At 44.8% G+C, this 16,706-nt stretch overlaps 1 protein-coding gene across 1 annotated transcript in view; it reads right to left on the reverse strand.

Annotated features, from left to right (window-relative positions):
• The window catches only part of LOC141107310 (HEPACAM family member 2-like), a 133,229-nt gene extending 126,281 nt beyond the window's left edge, over positions 1-6,948 (reverse strand). Inside the window, exon 1 of the mRNA XM_073598004.1 lies at positions 6,809-6,948. The gene's annotated coding sequence lies outside the window, so the exon portion shown is untranslated. The remainder of the gene's footprint in view (positions 1-6,808) is intronic.
• Positions 6,949-16,706: the final 9,758 nt, after the last annotated feature.

Genomic DNA, 16,706 nt, shown 5'->3' on the forward strand with positions numbered 1-16,706 from the left:
AGCTTTTCCTTTAGCAAAGTTCAGCTACTAGTTCAGACCAGTTCTGAGCTTGCTTTATCTGACAACTGGTGGTCATAATTTTTCACCTCTCCTTAGGCCTTATGCCCACTGGGTGTTTAACCCAGGTGCATGAGGTCAGGTTTTGGTGTGGACAGAAGGTACTGTCCAGCCCAAACAGCCTGTAAAACTCTATGAGAGGCTTGTAAGGGGGGGGGGGGGGCATCTGGGTGATGATTGGTTTTTACATCCTCCATGTTCCCCATAAACTCAGTGGGCACCAAGTACTGAGTCACATGAAAGGACTACCGCCTGTGGGTCCTTCTGGGCTACGTTAGGCACGTTGTTACAGGGTCACTTTACACACACACATGGAGTACCTTTGTTTGTGTCGTCTTTATCAATGCTCTGGGACAAGGCTACAGCTGCTGTGGGGGAATACTTGACTGCCATGCACTCTGTGCAGGCTTCACACGTGCACTCACTTAAATCTTGACCTTCTGTACCTCTGTACAGGATGGGGGAACCTCTGCGGTACAATCTGCTCCCATTGCTATGGGAGACAGACCATGGGCGGAAGGAGCGCCGACAACCTCACCCTCACTGCTAGAGTCCGTGCCACCTATAACAGGTACATGCAATCGACAGGCTGCTTGTTAAACTTCCGTTACTCTTGTCAACTACTTATGTCTTCACATTACTCCATTCACTGCTGATGTTTTCATACCCCAATATGTTAAGACACACTCGGTTAACTGTGTGTGTGTGTAGGTTACTTGCGATACACCACTTTAGATACCTCAGACCAGGCAGGGACAACGTTTCAATACTTTACTTGGCAAAAGCTCACAGTCCAACAGTCAAGACATGGTACTTCCCTACTCCTAACTATACCTACAGGTGTCCAGCAAGCAAGGTCCAGCAAACATAAGTCTTTCAGAGGCATTTCTCCAGCACTGGCATCTTCAAGGCAAATCCCAAGTTAAAAGTTTCTGTTGCAGGCCATGACAAACAACATTCTCCTACTCTTCATTCATCTCCATCTCTTACGGGTCTTACAACCCACAGTTGTGCTAGAACTCCTTGGCTTCACCCTCTTTTTAGCAGCGCTCTCCTACAGGGCCAAAGATGGCTCCCCGGCTTCCCTGAATCACTGTCCCAGTTTTATATCCCACAGGGCAAGTGGGCCGGACCCAGACAAGAACCTGTCAAAAAGACCGGGCAAAGTAATAATCCCAGCCAGGAAAGCACCCACTGACAGCTTCAGCCTGCTTACAGGCTTAAAGCTGCTGCATCTGGGGCTGGATGATGCACCAAGTGGTACTAAAGTTTTTTCCAACCCACACAATTCTGTCACTGTCCACTCCTGTCCTAGCCATAATTCAGACAGATCTTGTGCCTTTTCCAGTCTCCATACAGTCTGATCTTGTTTCTGCTTCTGACCAACATTCTACTGCTCTAGCCTCTAAACTGGGCATGTTATCACCAGCTGCCATCACGCTTGTGTCCTTTTAGACATCAACCAACCCGCCTGCCTTCCAGCTGCAAAACAACCTGCTAACCCCGGCCTCTGCTTGACTTGATTTTGTCCAACCTGTCTCAGTGTCGGTAGTCCCAATCCAGCCAGTCCCTGTTTATCCTGTGTCCTGCGACCCTACTGGTGGGGTAATCTCAATGGCTGGTAATCCCAAATCCTGGTATCAGCTTGCAGAAAAATAGACTGTAGGCTTCTACGGTCCCTGATCCATCACTTCTTACTAGGTGCTTTGGTGAAAACCAGACATCATTTAGACACTGCATTTTGGGGGAGCCCATGGCCATACCTCCCAACTGTCCCTGATTTCGAGGGACTGTCCTTGATTTGGAGCAATGTCCCTCTGTCCCTCATTCCACCTCATTTGTCCCTCATTTTTGTCTGATCTATATAAATGTATATAAAATGCACTTTTATCTATCAAAAAAAGTGTTATCCAGAGCTAAACCTTTCATCTGATTTCTAAATTGCTGCATTTGTAAGTTCCAAAAGCCAGTATAAAGAAATAGTAGTGGTAAAAAAGCACTTGTGGGTTTAACCAATCTTATATTTTTTTGTACAATTCTCCTTTAAGGGGGCGTGGCAAGGGGTGTGTCCTATGCTGCCTAACCCAGCCTTACCCAATCTCTCTCCTAGTTTTGCATATCTTTTTTTTAGTCATGCAGCGCTAACACAACCCCCCCCCCCGGTGAATGCTGTGCTCCCAGCATTCACTGCTCGTTCCCGCACATGCTCAGTGGTATCCTGGGAAGCCTGAGACTAGCTCCCAGGAGACTGTGCGGAGTCTGGGAGAGGCTAGAAACACGCCTACTCCCACGGGAGGAGAACCAGGAAGTGCAAAGAAGAATAGAAAAATAAAAGGTAATTAGTGCGATTTAAATTTTTTTAAACGGCATGTCAGCATCTAGGCAAGGAAGAGAATACATACAGATATTGTTCAAAATTTGGGTGGAATCCCGCTTCAACACACAGCCTCTGATGTCTAAACTGTTGGCAACAAAAGTGAGCACACCCCTAAGTGAAAATGTCCAAATTGGGCCCAAAGTGTGAACATTTTGTGTAGCCACCATTATTTTCCAGCACTGCCTTAACCCTCTTGGGCATGGAGTTCACCAGAGCTTCAAAGGTTGCCACTGGAGTCCTCTTCCACTCCTCCATGACGATATCACTAGGCTGGTGGATGTTAGAAACCTTGCGCTCCCCCACGTTCCGTTTGAGGAATCCCCACAGATGCTCAATAGTGTTTTTCGGTCTGGAGACATGCTTGGCCAGTCCATTACCTTTACCCTCAGCTTCTTTAGCAAGGCAGTGCACATCTTGGAGGTGTGTTTGGGGCAGTTATCATATCGGAATACTGCCCTGCCGACCAAGGGAGGGGATCATGTTCTGCTTCAATATGTCACAGTACATGTTGGCATTAATGGTTCCCTCAATGAATTGTAGCTCCCCAGTGCCGGCAGCACTCATGCAGCCCCAGACCACAAAACTCCCACCACCATGCTTGATTGTAGGCAAGACACACTTGTCTTTGTATTCTTCACCTGGTTTCCGCCACACACACTTGACACCATCAGAACCAAATACATTTATCTTGGTCTCATCAGACCACAGGAGATGGTTCCAGTAATCCATGTCCTTAGTCTGCTTGTCTTCAGCAAACTGTTTGAGGGCTTTCTTGTGCAACATCTTTAGAAGAGGCTTCCTTTTGGGATGACAGCCATGCAGACCAATTTGATACAGTGTGTGGGTATGGTCTGTGCACTAACAGGCTGATCCCCATCCTCACCTTCAACCTCTGCAGCAATGCTGGCAGCACTCGTATGTCTATTTTCCGAAGACAACCTCTGGATATGACGCTGAGCACGTGCACTCAACTTCTTTGGTTGACCATGGCGAGGCCTGTTCTGAGTGAAATCTGTCTTGTTAAACCGCTGTATGGTCTTGGGCACCGTGCTGCAGCTCAGTTTCAGGGTCTTAGCAATGTTCCTATAGCCTAGGCCATCTTTATGTGGAGCAACAATTCTTTTTTTCATATCCTAAGAGAGTTCTTTGCCTTGAGGTGCCATGTTGAACTTCCAGTGACCAGTATGAGAGAATGAGAGCGATAACATCAAATTTAACACACCTGCTCTCCATTCACACCTGAGACCTTGTAACGCTAACGAGTCACATGACACCGGGGAGGGAAAATGGCTAATTGGGCCCAATTTGGACATTTTCACTTAGAGGTGTACTCACTTTTGTTGCCAGCAGTTTAGACATTAATGGCTGTGTGTTGAGTTATTTTGAGGGGACAGCAAATTTACACTGTTATACAAGCTGTACACTCACTACTTTACACTTGTAGCAAAGAGTCATTTCTTCAGTGTTGTCACATGAAAAGATATAATAAAATATTTACAAAAATGTGAGGGGTGTACTCACTTTTGTGGGATATTTTATATATATATATATGTGTATATATATATATATATATATATATATATATATATATATATATATTTAAGCGGTCCTGGACTTTACAAAAGTAAAGATTTGCTATGGTATTCCTGGTATGGCTTACAGACTCATAGCTCTGTGGCTGCAGTGTTGATCTAGGAGTGAGATTTGGTGACCAAAGGCCTGCCTTTACCAAGACGGTTGCCTCCACAAAGAGATATTGTACAGAATAAGGTATGGCAAATCAGTAATGAGAAAATCAGCTACAAGAAACCACAGGCAATACAGATGACTAGTCCTATTCCCTTTATTTATTTGCAAGAGAGTACGCCTCTTGTTTCCTTCTATATTCCCTTTTTGGGGCTCAGACTCCTCTTTAAGTGCACACACTTAATCCCTTTGCCCCCTTTTGTACACATATGTAAAAAAATCCTTCAAACCTGAAGATCAGTTAAAACATGCAAACAATATATTTTATCTGAAAGCAGAGACCCTGGAGAATAAATTAGTGGTTGTTCCAAATTTTTGTTACAATATATTAATGCAACAGTTTATTCAGCAGGGTTGTTCAGTAAAAAATATTTTAAATTAATTTTAAGGCAAATGTCTTAGTAAAATATAAAAAATAAGGCTGTACTGAGTAAATAGATTCCGAATATGTAAACCTTTATGTAACAATACCCCCTAAGGAGCTGCTTGGTAATTTGAGTTCTCTGTTCTGTGCCTCAACTCCAAGGCACTCTGGCACACCTGGATGAGTAAAACTTACTGCAACTACTTATAGGAACACAAGTGTGGATACTTTTAACTTCACTGTGTGTTAGTATCAGGAAATAGACACAAGACCATTTAGTGGTAAATGAATCAATGTATTGGTATGGGTTAGAATAACTATGGTTTGAGTTTAAATCGTAACGGTGTCCCCAACCTCCAAAGGCCTAATGGTGACCTCCAGAGTCAGGTAGAGCTGACATCCTTCCTTGTAGTGAGGATTATTAGGTATGGTGGGTGTATTGCAAGTTGAATGATTGGGCGCCAGTTACTTTTTGAATTCGAAAAAGGAACTGAGGTAGAGAGGGTTTAGGGCCAGGACACCCTTAGGCAGATGCAATAGTAACTGGCAGACTCAGAGACAAAATAATAGGCAGACCTATACAGGTAGAGTGCCTTTAAGCTGGATGCAGTAACTGTATTTGTAGAACTGCTGTCTCCTTTAGCAACTGAACTTTGAACAGTCAATAGAGATCCATACACATAACTCACAGTAACTCGTTATAGATCTTCTCTCACATCTCACATTATCCTACTGTAGATCTTCACTCACTGAGCTCCCAGTCTCTCACTAGACTTCAACATCCTAGTCGTCACTGGATCCCCCTAGCTCTTCCACAGCTAACCTACTGTATTCTCCTCAAGCGTTACCCCTGCTAACCCGCTGGGTCCCTGGCTTGGCACTCTGCTGAAGCTTTCCCACTTGTTCACCATCCCCAGCTAGTGAATAAGGCTGCTCTGGTACTTCTTCAGACTTCCATAACTGGCCTCTGATGGCGACTGTGTCTTCTTTATCTCTGACCTTGATTCTCACTTGCCTCTGGTAACAGAAGTGGTTGTCCCATGTGGCAACTGCTTTTCCCTCACCACTGGCAACAATGTGGTTTCCCGTCCAGTGGAACCTCTGCAACTTGGTTGGGCTTCCGTCCGAAAGCCTCAGCCCCGCACTGCTTCTCTCAAACCTGGATAGGCCTCAGACAGGCTTCTGGCTTAGCAACCCGGAGCCTTGTAACACACATCTACCCTGACAGTCGTCCAGGTGGCACAGAACCCTGATCACCTGACTCCTCCCGAATAAATGGGCTCCCCCAGCAGGCCAAGGGACTAAAGAAACCCCTGACAATTGTCTGAGACAACCCATCCACCTCTAGTCTGGATTCACTATGCCCGTATCATTCTAATGCCACAGGCAACAGTGTCACCTAGTGACAGAAGAGAGAGGTGCATCAAATCCAGAATTAGGGAAAAGTTAGGGAATCCCCCCTAACAATTAGCCAGGCTGGTTACCACCTAGCTAGTTACCACCTAGCAACCAGGGTGCAACATCATGAACATACAGAAGGTATGTTCAGTCACAGTCTGCTAGACAGTATAATCACTGTGCCAAAGTAATTTAGAATAGAGTTCTATTCTAGAGTTCTATTCTAGAGTGAACTCTAGGAGGATGGCTAGGATATTGTGCAAAGTCCCCTGAGAGGTGACGGGTTAATCATGTTTTTATGCTGTATACATTTCTCTGTTTTTCATATAACTATGCATGACTCATGGTCTAATGGTCATTAGATTTTGTTTACATGTACAAGCTTAATCAGTAGAAATGTTCTTGCGAGAACATCTTTACTTGTAAACACTGCTGGAATGTATCATGCAATTTTAACTCTTGTTCGGGCCATTTTTAAACGGTCTATTTTCTATCATTTTTACTGTGTATATATAAGCTTGGGATTTTCCCAGAATAAACTGAACATCTTTTGACCTCATCTTGTTTCTGGTGTCATTATGTGTTCCTGGAGCTCCGCCGGGAGTCCCCCAGCCGTCCGGTTCTGAAAGTCCCCAACAAGAGGTACCTCTTAGCATAGGCAAAGAGCAAAGGTCTCTGTGTAGCAGCTGTAAAGGGGCAGTCTTTAGTCCTAGCTCTTTACCTTGCTAACATTGGGGCTCAATTTTACCATTGGTGCACATGACAATAGCCCCAGCCAAGCCTGCAGACAGCAATAAGGCTACTAGCAGCAGACAGTAAATACCCCACAGCAGCAGCTCACCAGTCTTAGTTATATTGCAACTCACCATCTGGTCTGCTCTGCACCCAGGTGACTCTGCTGTTGGCACCCCAAACTCAGCACTCCAGATCCCCCAAAGGCTGCCAATATGCATCAGTGATGGTGCACAGTGGACAGTGATGTGCACTCTCCAGTTTCCCTCACGGTAAGAGGAAGCCACAGTGCTGTGCTGCCTGACTCAGTCTATTGAACTCTTCCTGTTCAGCAACTTCCTCCACTTGCTGATATAGCTGTTAACTAGTTTGCACCGCAGGGAAGAAACTACAGAGAGCAGTTGCAGCCAGTGTTTCTCTCACTCTCCATTTTTAGGCAAGCACCTGTCTACACTTGTCTACACCTTCACACTACCATGAACTTACTTCGGTACCCAGAATTTTCTATAGGCAATGCTTTAATTGTTGCCCTGACCCAGGGTTACCATCTACTTCCTGGACTTAAGCACTGGCTCAGAGATGACATGTAAATCCTAGTGCCTTTGCATTCCATGACTTGGTCCACGAATGTCTGCCACAGACCAACCTCCCGCTGAGGCGTTTCATATGGTGTCCTGCTACAAACTGATAATATTGCTAATAATAATAATGCTTCCTCCTGACTGCAGCAGACTGAGGACATCAACTTAGCCCGGCCAATTTGCTTGACTTGGGCTCAAGTATGACTTCATTTTTTTTTTTTAAGATAAACTGTGCATCTTTAAAAAATATATACAGTATACATTCTTAAAAATTGTTATGTGTTATGCAGACTTGTAAGAGCCAAATGATCTATATTTCAACATACCACTATCTTACATCCAGTGTTAATTTTTACCTCAAATTTCGATCTAGTTTTAGTTATAGTCTTTTGACTAAAATGCCATTTTAGTTTTAGTTGTATTTTAGTCATCTGAATTGTTTTAGTTTTAGTCATATTTTAGCCAACTAAAATCTCCAGTACATTTTAATCGACTAAAATCTCCAGTACATTCTAGTCGATTATCTAATGGGTTTAGTTAAAATTGAATGCATTATTTAAGCATTACTTTAGAATTGCCAAGCTTATTATGTACTCCCGGAGTGAAAATCTAATAACATGTTATTATTGATGGTATAATGGTCTGAACATGAACTACAGACACAGATTTAGCCGTTGAGAGATATAACATCTTTAACAATAAAACCAAGCATCATAAACAAACAAATATATTGCTTTTAGACTAGCAGAAGTACAACTTGAAAATATTAAAAAAAAAAAAAAAAAAACTTTAAACTCTATTGGCTATAATGCCATTTCACATATTACCTGAATATATTACTAACATTAAATATTAAGAAAAAAGATTTAAAAAAAGCCTTCTTTTATTAATTTCTTTTCTTTTAGCAGCTTAGTAGATGCCTCTACATATTCTTATGTGGTAGTGCAGTGTAAATTTCAATTTAGTTTTACTTTTTTTTATAGTCTCTTGAATAAAAGGCCATTTTAGTTTTAGTCGTATTTTAGTCTTTTGACTAAAATGCCATTTTAATTTTAGTCGTATTTTAGTCATCTCCAATTGTTTTAGATTTAGTCGTATTTTAGTAGACGAAAATGTTTTAGTTGACGAAATTAACACTACTTACATCATTTCACAAGGCTAGAGCCTTTTTTTTGTAAACGTGATGCATTTTATTATACTGTTGTATCTTGATATTAAAACAGCTAATAAATTGGAACAGTTTCATTGTAAATACTTGATAATGTAAACATAATAGATTATTCAACTGTAAAAAAAAAAAACAAAATAAATTATAACCATGTGACTTACTCTGTGTTGTGGCTTGGTCTCACTAGGATATAATGAGACATCTGGTTGCCAATTGTGCTACCTTTATATATTATTGTCTGTGTACGAGATGATGTGTCACACTCCATGAACTCCCCAGAGCTCTAATTAGAAGTTTACAAAATCAAGAAAAAATGGAGATGACAAAACATGATTTTTAATTAAGTCTCTTGAAAACACAAGTCTGTGTGGTGCCCAGTCCGTGACAAAGATGTTTTTCTGTCTTATCTTCTCACAAAACAACAGTTGTGTAGCACCCTTCTAGTTAGGCTGTTAGGGAAATTTCGTTTTTGGCTCACTCTGTAGTCATAGGAGAATGTCTGGTTTGATCTGCTGTGGCTCCACAAGCTGTGGGATTGATTGCTTCACCCTAGTTCTGTTGAGAAACTTCCAGAGCTTGGGGTGGGAAGATTGAAATCCTCTGTTTGAATATTAACTACTACTACTGGTCAGAGAATGGGGTAAATAGGCTGGAGCCTGGGCAGACAGAGTTAGTTGGTGTCTAGACATCCTATCTGCCTGGGATTAATTGCTGATGCTTCATGGGCCCCCCTGGAACCCTCCAGGTCAGGCTGCTGGACTACTCTGTGCTACAGACAGAGCCCCGAAACATGAATCTCTCCCAGGTCTGTGAGTAGAGCTTAATTACTGAGCTACAGCCCCTATGACCCCCAGCTGTGGCTAGGGACTGTTCCAGTTAGTCCTGAATTTGTTCAAAATTCTTTGTAGTCCTCAGCTTTGAGAGTTTTAGACTGCTCCAGTCTACTTCAAACTGCCCTAAAACCCTCAAGCATTTTGGAGTATCTCATTCCACATTGTCCTCAAAAATACATCCCCTAGACTATTGTCTGAGCTGGATAAATGAAATGTCTTTTGTGTGCCTGGCTGCCTCTGCTCTGTCTGGGAAGGAACCAGTGGGGGTAGTGCTTCAATTGCTACAACAGTTAGTTGGCACCTATGTACCTTCTTGATTTGGCTCATGTAAAGCAGACCTATTGCCAAAATAAGCCCCTTCCTTTTATTTGCTCAATCGACTTCCTCTTCCTTATGAATTGTAATAGAAACCACAAAACACTACTTGGGCCGGGGAAATGAATGCTTTAGAATTCCACAACAGCAGGCCATGTGACTAAATGCTTTGGCATTTTTTCTGAAGGGGAGGATCAGTGTTCGGACTGGATTACCTATCTTCCAGATCCTGATACAGCAAATTCTGTAGATAAAGAGAACAGGCTTATTTGGGCACAGTTTCAGTTTGTGGGGAACAGGATGGATAAAGGAGTAGAGCATCCAGTTGTGACACAGGGCCAGTAAGCATAAACCGAATGGGTAAAATACACAAAAGAGCTTTAATTAGCACTCAAAGGAGAAAATATATTTAACCTGCTTATGGCTATTAAAATGCCTGAATGAGTCAAGGAATGTGAATTTGGTGTATTTATAAAAAAAATGCCTCCTGGTGTACTGCATGTACATTTGTTCTGTGTGAATTGGGGCAAAAACTGTACAGCAGGAGACTAGTACAATGATATGTAAATTCATCAATGAGGGGCATAGTGCCTTGCAAAAGGGGGAGGCATTACCGCCCTCCCTTGCAAGGTACCATCCTCATGCTTAGGTTGGTTTGCCACTTGCCACCTTTTCTTCAAAGTAGGAGTCATGGGTACAAACCAAAAAGACTGCAGAGGTGTGGTGTGTAATGCACAATGTAGGGGTAAGGATAGTGGAAAATTCCCTCCGCGGGCAATATTCTCCCCCACTTTACCCTTTTATCAAAAATCCCCATCCCCCCAAGCAAAAATTTCTCCCGCCTACCAGAACAATTCCCCCCCAAAACAAATATTCTTCCCCATTCCTCAGCAGAAGTCCTCCTGTATCATTCCCAAAATCCCCAGTCCTAGCACAATTCCCCCTTCTTCCCTTTCCTAGCACTTATCCACATCCCCCTCAATCCCCCCTCCTAATACAAATCCTTTTCCCCATCAGCCACCAAATCCTCCCTCCTAACACAGCCTCCATTCCAGTACAAATCTTTCTCCTTCTCCCACTCCCCCCCTCCAAAAAAAATCCCACTTCTAGCACAAACCCTGAAAAATCCCCCTTCCCAGCACAAATCTTCTGCCCCCAAATTCCCCTCCCAGCACAACTCCTTATCCCAGCACAAATATTCCACGTCCACATCCCCACAAGCATAAATCCTCCTACTAGTACAAATCCCCTCTCCAAATCCCCCCTCCCAGCACAACATTCTGGAACAAATCCTGTCCAGCACAAATCTTCTTTTTCCCAAGCCCCTCCTACACAAGACCTCTCCCCAGTTCCATCACAAATCCTTCTACCCAAACCAAATCCCGCCTCCCAGTACAAACCCTTCCCCCCCACACACAAATCCTCCCCGCTTTCAATACAAATCCATACCTCTTAACCATCCCGGTTTTCATGGGCCTTTCCTGAGATTTGAAAAACATCCCAGTGTCCCATGAATCGGGGCTGAGCCCTGGAGCCAAGTACCAGAACAAGTTCTGGCACTTGGCTCCACTAACTAGCATGGGCATCCCGGGGTAAATGCCGGGGTCCCAGAAGACATGATCATACCCTCTGGGGCTAGTGCTAGCCATGACCACCCCCTCTGTGAAAGACAGCATCTTTTTGATTTGGGGGAGGTTGGAGTAAGAAGATATGTGCTAGGGTTTGGTTTGGAAGGGGAGAGTACTTGTGCTAGCAGGGGCGTGAGAGGTCAGATATGTGTTTGGGGCGCTTTGGGAGGGGAGAGGACTAGTGCTAGGGGGCAGTGGGTCAGATATGTGCTGGGGGCACTTTGGGAGGGGAGAGGACTATTGCTAGCATGGGGGGAGTTGGATATGTTAAAACAGAAAGTGCAGCGCTAATAGAACATACAAGATAGGGAATAGAAATGCGAGCTAAAAAAGACAGGATAAAGCACAATATGATCCACCACAGTGTGTAAACAATCAGTCCATGATTCCAGTCCACATAAATCTTCAAAGTGTAGGAGACTGCATGCTGACACAAACGGTGATTCCAGGTGCCCACCACCACGGTAACAAATGGCCTCTCACCTGATGTAGTGGACCCTTTGGTTATAGAGGGTCACAAAACGCCTTTACCATAAATCAATAGGTGTGTAGCATGTCAATCAAGGACCGGATACAGGACACTCCAAAACGGCCATATAAAATAAAAAGTGGCAAGAGGATAGTGCTCTCCGTATAATAAACTCTTTATTCAATAATAAAAAGGTATCACTCACAAAGATAGTACTTGGTAAAAGCAGACAAACGTTCTTTAAGATCCTCCGATCTTCCGGACAGGAAGATCGGAGGATCTTAAAGAACGTTTGTCTGCTTTTACCAAGTACTATCTTTGTGAGTGATACCTTTTTATTATTAAATAAAGAGTTTATTATACGGAGAGCACTATCCTCTTGCCACTTTTTATTTTATTTGGCCGTTTTGGAGTGTCCTGTATCCGGTCCTTGATTGACATGCTACACACCTATTGATTTATGGTAAAGGCGTTTTGTGACCCTCTATAACCAAAGGGTCCACTACATCAGGTGAGAGGCCATTTGTTACCGTGGTGGTGGGCACCTGGAATCACCGTTTGTGTCAGCATGCAGTCTCCTACACTTTGAAGATTTATGTGGACTGGAATCATGGACTGATTGTTTACACACTGTGGTGGATCATATTGTGCTTTATCCTGTCTTTTTTAGCTCGCATTTCTATTCCCTATCTTGTATGTTCTATTAGCGCTGCACTTTCTGTTTTAATGTGTACTGAGGGATTTGAACTTTGACCCTGGTGTTCAGCTGCTGTTCTTGTTGTTTTTACATTTCGCGCTGATTCATTTTTTATCTATATTAGGAGTTGGATATGTGCTGGGGGGCACTTTGGGAAGGGAGAGGCTAGTGCTAGCGGAGGGGTCAGATATGTGCTGGGGAGGCACTTTGGAAGGGGAAATGGCTAGTGATAGCTGGGGGTGGGTCAGATATGTGCTGGTGGTGCTTTGGCAGGGGAAAGGGCTAGTGCTTGCAGGGGGTTGAGGGGGTGGGGGTGGATATGTGCTGGGGGGGGTTTGGAGGGGAGAGGGCTAGAGCTAGCAAGAGGGGGTCAGATATGTGCTGGGGGGCACTTTAGAAAGGGCAAGGGCTAGTGCTAGCCATGATCATCCCCTCTGTGGCAGCCTGCATCTTTTTTATTTGGAGGAGGGGGGTATGAAGATATGTGCTACGGGTTGCTTTGGAAGGGGTAAGTACTTGTGCTAGCAGGGGGGAGGGGGTTGGATATGTGCTGGGGGGTACTTTGGGAGGGGAGAGGGCTAGTGCTAGTGGGGGGGGGGCAGTTGGATATGTGCTAAGGGGGGTGTTTTGGGAGGGAAGAGTCCTAGTGCTAGCAGGCAGTGAGTCAGATATGTACTGGGGGAAGCTTTGGTAGGGAAGAGGGCCAGTGCTAGCAGGGGGGAGAGGTCAGATATGTGCTAGCAATGAGGGTGAAGTTGGATATGTGCTGGGGGGTGCTTTGAAAGGGGAGAGGCTAGTGCTAGCAGGGGGTGTCAGATATGTGCTGGGGGGCACTTTGGGAGGGGAGAGGGCCAGTGCTAGCAGGGGGGAGAGGTCAGATATGTGCTGGGTGGTGCTTTGGTAGAGGAGAGGGCTAGTGCTTGCAGAGGGTGTTGGATATGTGCTGGGGGTGCTTTGGGAGGGGAGAGGGCTAGAGTTAGCAAGGGGGGGTCAGATATGTGCTGGAGAGGCACTTTGGGAGGGGAGAGGGCTAGTGCTAGCGGGGGGGTGTTGGGGGAGTTGGATATGTGCAGGGGGGTGCTATGGGAGGGGAGAGGGCTGGTGCTAGCGGGGGGGAGGGGGGACGGATGTGTGCTAAGGGCTCTTTGGGAGGGGAGAGGGCTAGTGCTAGCACGGGGGGGTGGAAGGTCAGATTTGGGGGGGGGATGCTTTGGTAAAGAGAGAGGGCTGGTACTAGCAGGGATGTGGGGGAGTTTGAATATTTTGGGGGGGTGCTTTAGGAGGGGAGAGGAATTGTGCTAGAAGAGGGGGTCAAATTTCAAATCCAACCCACACTGCTAGCATAAGTCCTTTCCCCTGCGAAAGCGCCCCCCCCCCAGCACAAATCCAACCTCCCCCTCCATGCTAGCCATATCCTCTTATACCCCCCCAATCTCTCCACCAAGTGTACATATTTTTTTAAGTTGTTCCCCTTCCCAATCACTCTGTCCCCCTTCCCTGTCCATCTACAGAGTATAAAATAGCATTAAAATTAGTTACTGTAAAAGTAAAGCTTTCACAAAAAATACCTTGTCCTCGACTTCTGTGCCTTACCATTGCCTAATTGAAAGCTAAGGGCCTAAATTACAATGGGCGTTAGGCAGCCTTCTAACTTCTACCATCAGCTGCAGGTTACTGAGTCTGGCCAAACACTCCCTAGCTGGATTGATTCTAACATATGGCAGGTGGCCTTTCAAAAGGAACTGATGGCGGAATCGGGCCCCTTTAAATTGCCCTTCTGGCCAGCACTCTAGCTGCGACACTTCCTCGACACCCTACCTAATTTACAGAGATTCAGGCGTCCTCTGACGACATTTGAGGAATATTGCTACGAAGAGGGCACTCTAATGCCCCGTACACACGGTCGGATTTTCCGACGGAAAATGTGCGATCGGAGCGTGTTGTCGTACATTCCGACCGTGTGTGGGCTCCATCGGACATTTTCCATCGGATTTTCCAACACACAAAGTTTGAGAGCAGGCTATAAAATTTTCCGACAACAAAATCCGATCGCGTTAATTCCAACCGTTAGGTTAGATTTGTCACATCTGACAAAATTTCTTTTTCGTTGTTTTAATTTTTTTTTTTTTCAAGGCTGTTTTTTTTTTTTTTTTTTTTTTTTGGGTTTTTATTTTTTTAAAGGCTTATCTTTGTTTTATTTTATTTTTAGTTTTACTCCATAATATTTTTGTGTGTGTTTTGTGTCTCAAGTTACCACAACACCATTATTATCTTGTACTATTTAATCTCAAGGAGATTGCTTGGTGTTGGTGTCCCGTGTTAATTTCAAATTGTATTTTTGAAATGTACCTGGATCCTCACAAACAAACTGTCCTTTTTTAAGGAAAACACACATAGGCGAGTATAATTGAAACAAAAAATCCTTTATTAAGGGCTCAGAACCAAACAAAGAGGGAGGCAACGCTGGAGAAACATCATAAATTGGCGAAGCCTTGGACTCCCAGGGCAGACATCAATTCTTTTACTGCAAAATTGGTGGCCTGAGGAGTCCATATCTAAGGGAGTGCAGTCTGGTCCAGAAGTCCCAGAGATCATGAAAGCAGCAGATGACATCTATGTCCCCAGGCTGTGGTACTACAAGAGGCTGCATCTTTTGCCAGACCAGACTGGACCCAGGGTCAATACTCTCTGGTCTTCTTTCCATGCTTCCTTCCTGGCTGTGGCTCTGGTGTTGGAGATGTGGCAGGAGGAGGAGGAGGAGGAGTAGTAGGACCTGGAGGAGGAGGAGGAGGAGGAGGAGTAGTAGGACCTGGAGGAGGAGGAGGACTATGTGTGAGGTTACAAATGTGGGTAGCACATGTTATTTGGCCTCTCAACCCCTTATTGAGAGCTTCCAAAATTAAGGACTCACACAGGAGTCGTTGGGCCTCCTCCATCTGCAGCATTTTGCAGGCAGTTATGCCAGCAAAGTCCTCCTCCACACTGTGGGGTATTCTGAGGGCCTCTGTAGCCTTCCAAAAGAGGCCTATGGCAGCCTCCTCCAGGTTACTCCTCTTCCTGCCACTTTGTCTTTGAAGGTGTAGGGGAGGGACCTGGATATCAGGCAGCCTGCTTGGCCACCTCCTGGCTGAGACTTCCCTGTGTATGAAAAAGGGACATGGTTGTAGTTTTTGCGTCATCAATCACAATCATAAATTAGTACTCCATACTAACATCTAGTTAACATCATTGATTGGACAACCATGAAGATTTAGAGGAATGCTATACCTGGCTTAAGCTGGGCTCCTCCACATGTTGCTGCCTGAAAGGCCCAGGTTGGGCTTCAGAAGCCTCAGCTGGGGGGGAAGGAAGCGTGGAAGGAAGAGTGGAGAGTGCTGGCCTGGGTTCAGTCTGACCTGCCAGAAAATGCAGCCTGTCATAGTACCACAGACTGGGGACATAAATGTCATCTGCAGCTTCTGATCTCTGGGAATCCTGGACCTTCTTGTGCTCCCTTAGATAAGTGCTCCTCAGGCCACCAATTAGGATCTTCAAATAATTGATGTCTGCAGTGGGGATCACCGTCTTCACAAATTCCAACAAATTATCCAGTGCTGCCTTCCTCTTTGTTTGGTTCTTATATTCAGGGTGGTTTATCTGCCACAGACAGGGCAGCTCCCTGAACATATCAATGAAGATTGCCATAAAGTCCTTATGTTTCAAGATATCTATTTTCACTGCAAGACACAACACAAGACAAACCCTAATGTCAGCCTAAAGTCTTCTAAACTTGTGCAAATACAGGCCTCAATATAGAAGCAGTATAGGCCCAATGTTAAATCTTACCTTCGTTATCAGGATCGGCGTCTCCGTTACTCCTTCCTCCACTCACAGATCGTACGTTCTACGCACGTGTTACGCTTTATAGACACTGCGCATGCATGAAACTCCGCCCGCCCCTGACGTTCTTTCTAGTCTATTCCCCGACCCTTCTCATTCGGCGCAGTGGGGAAGAGCACATAGCGGAGTTAGAGCAGGTGTCTGATATTTACACCAACGAGGAGGAGGAGGAAAGCCCGGACGCAGAAACGTCCCGATCCAGAAGGAGACGATTTAAGGCATCAAATATATCTTTTGGGGAGATGTTGGAGATGGTCGACATCCTGAAGAGGGCCGACTATGATGGAAAGTAGGGACCTTACCCCAACCCCAATGTCCAAAAGGCCAAGATCATGGCGAAAGTGGTCAAAAGTCTGCACCGGAATTTCGGGGTACGTCGATCGAAAGATTAGCTCAGAAAGCGGTAGTCAGACCTGAAATTAAGAGAGCACGAGCAGTACAGAAAGACCCGGAGAGTGCTGC

Source organism: Aquarana catesbeiana, linkage group LG09, assembly GCF_042186555.1.
Source record: "Aquarana catesbeiana isolate 2022-GZ linkage group LG09, ASM4218655v1, whole genome shotgun sequence".
Classification (NCBI taxonomy): domain Eukaryota; kingdom Metazoa; phylum Chordata; class Amphibia; order Anura; family Ranidae; genus Aquarana; species Aquarana catesbeiana.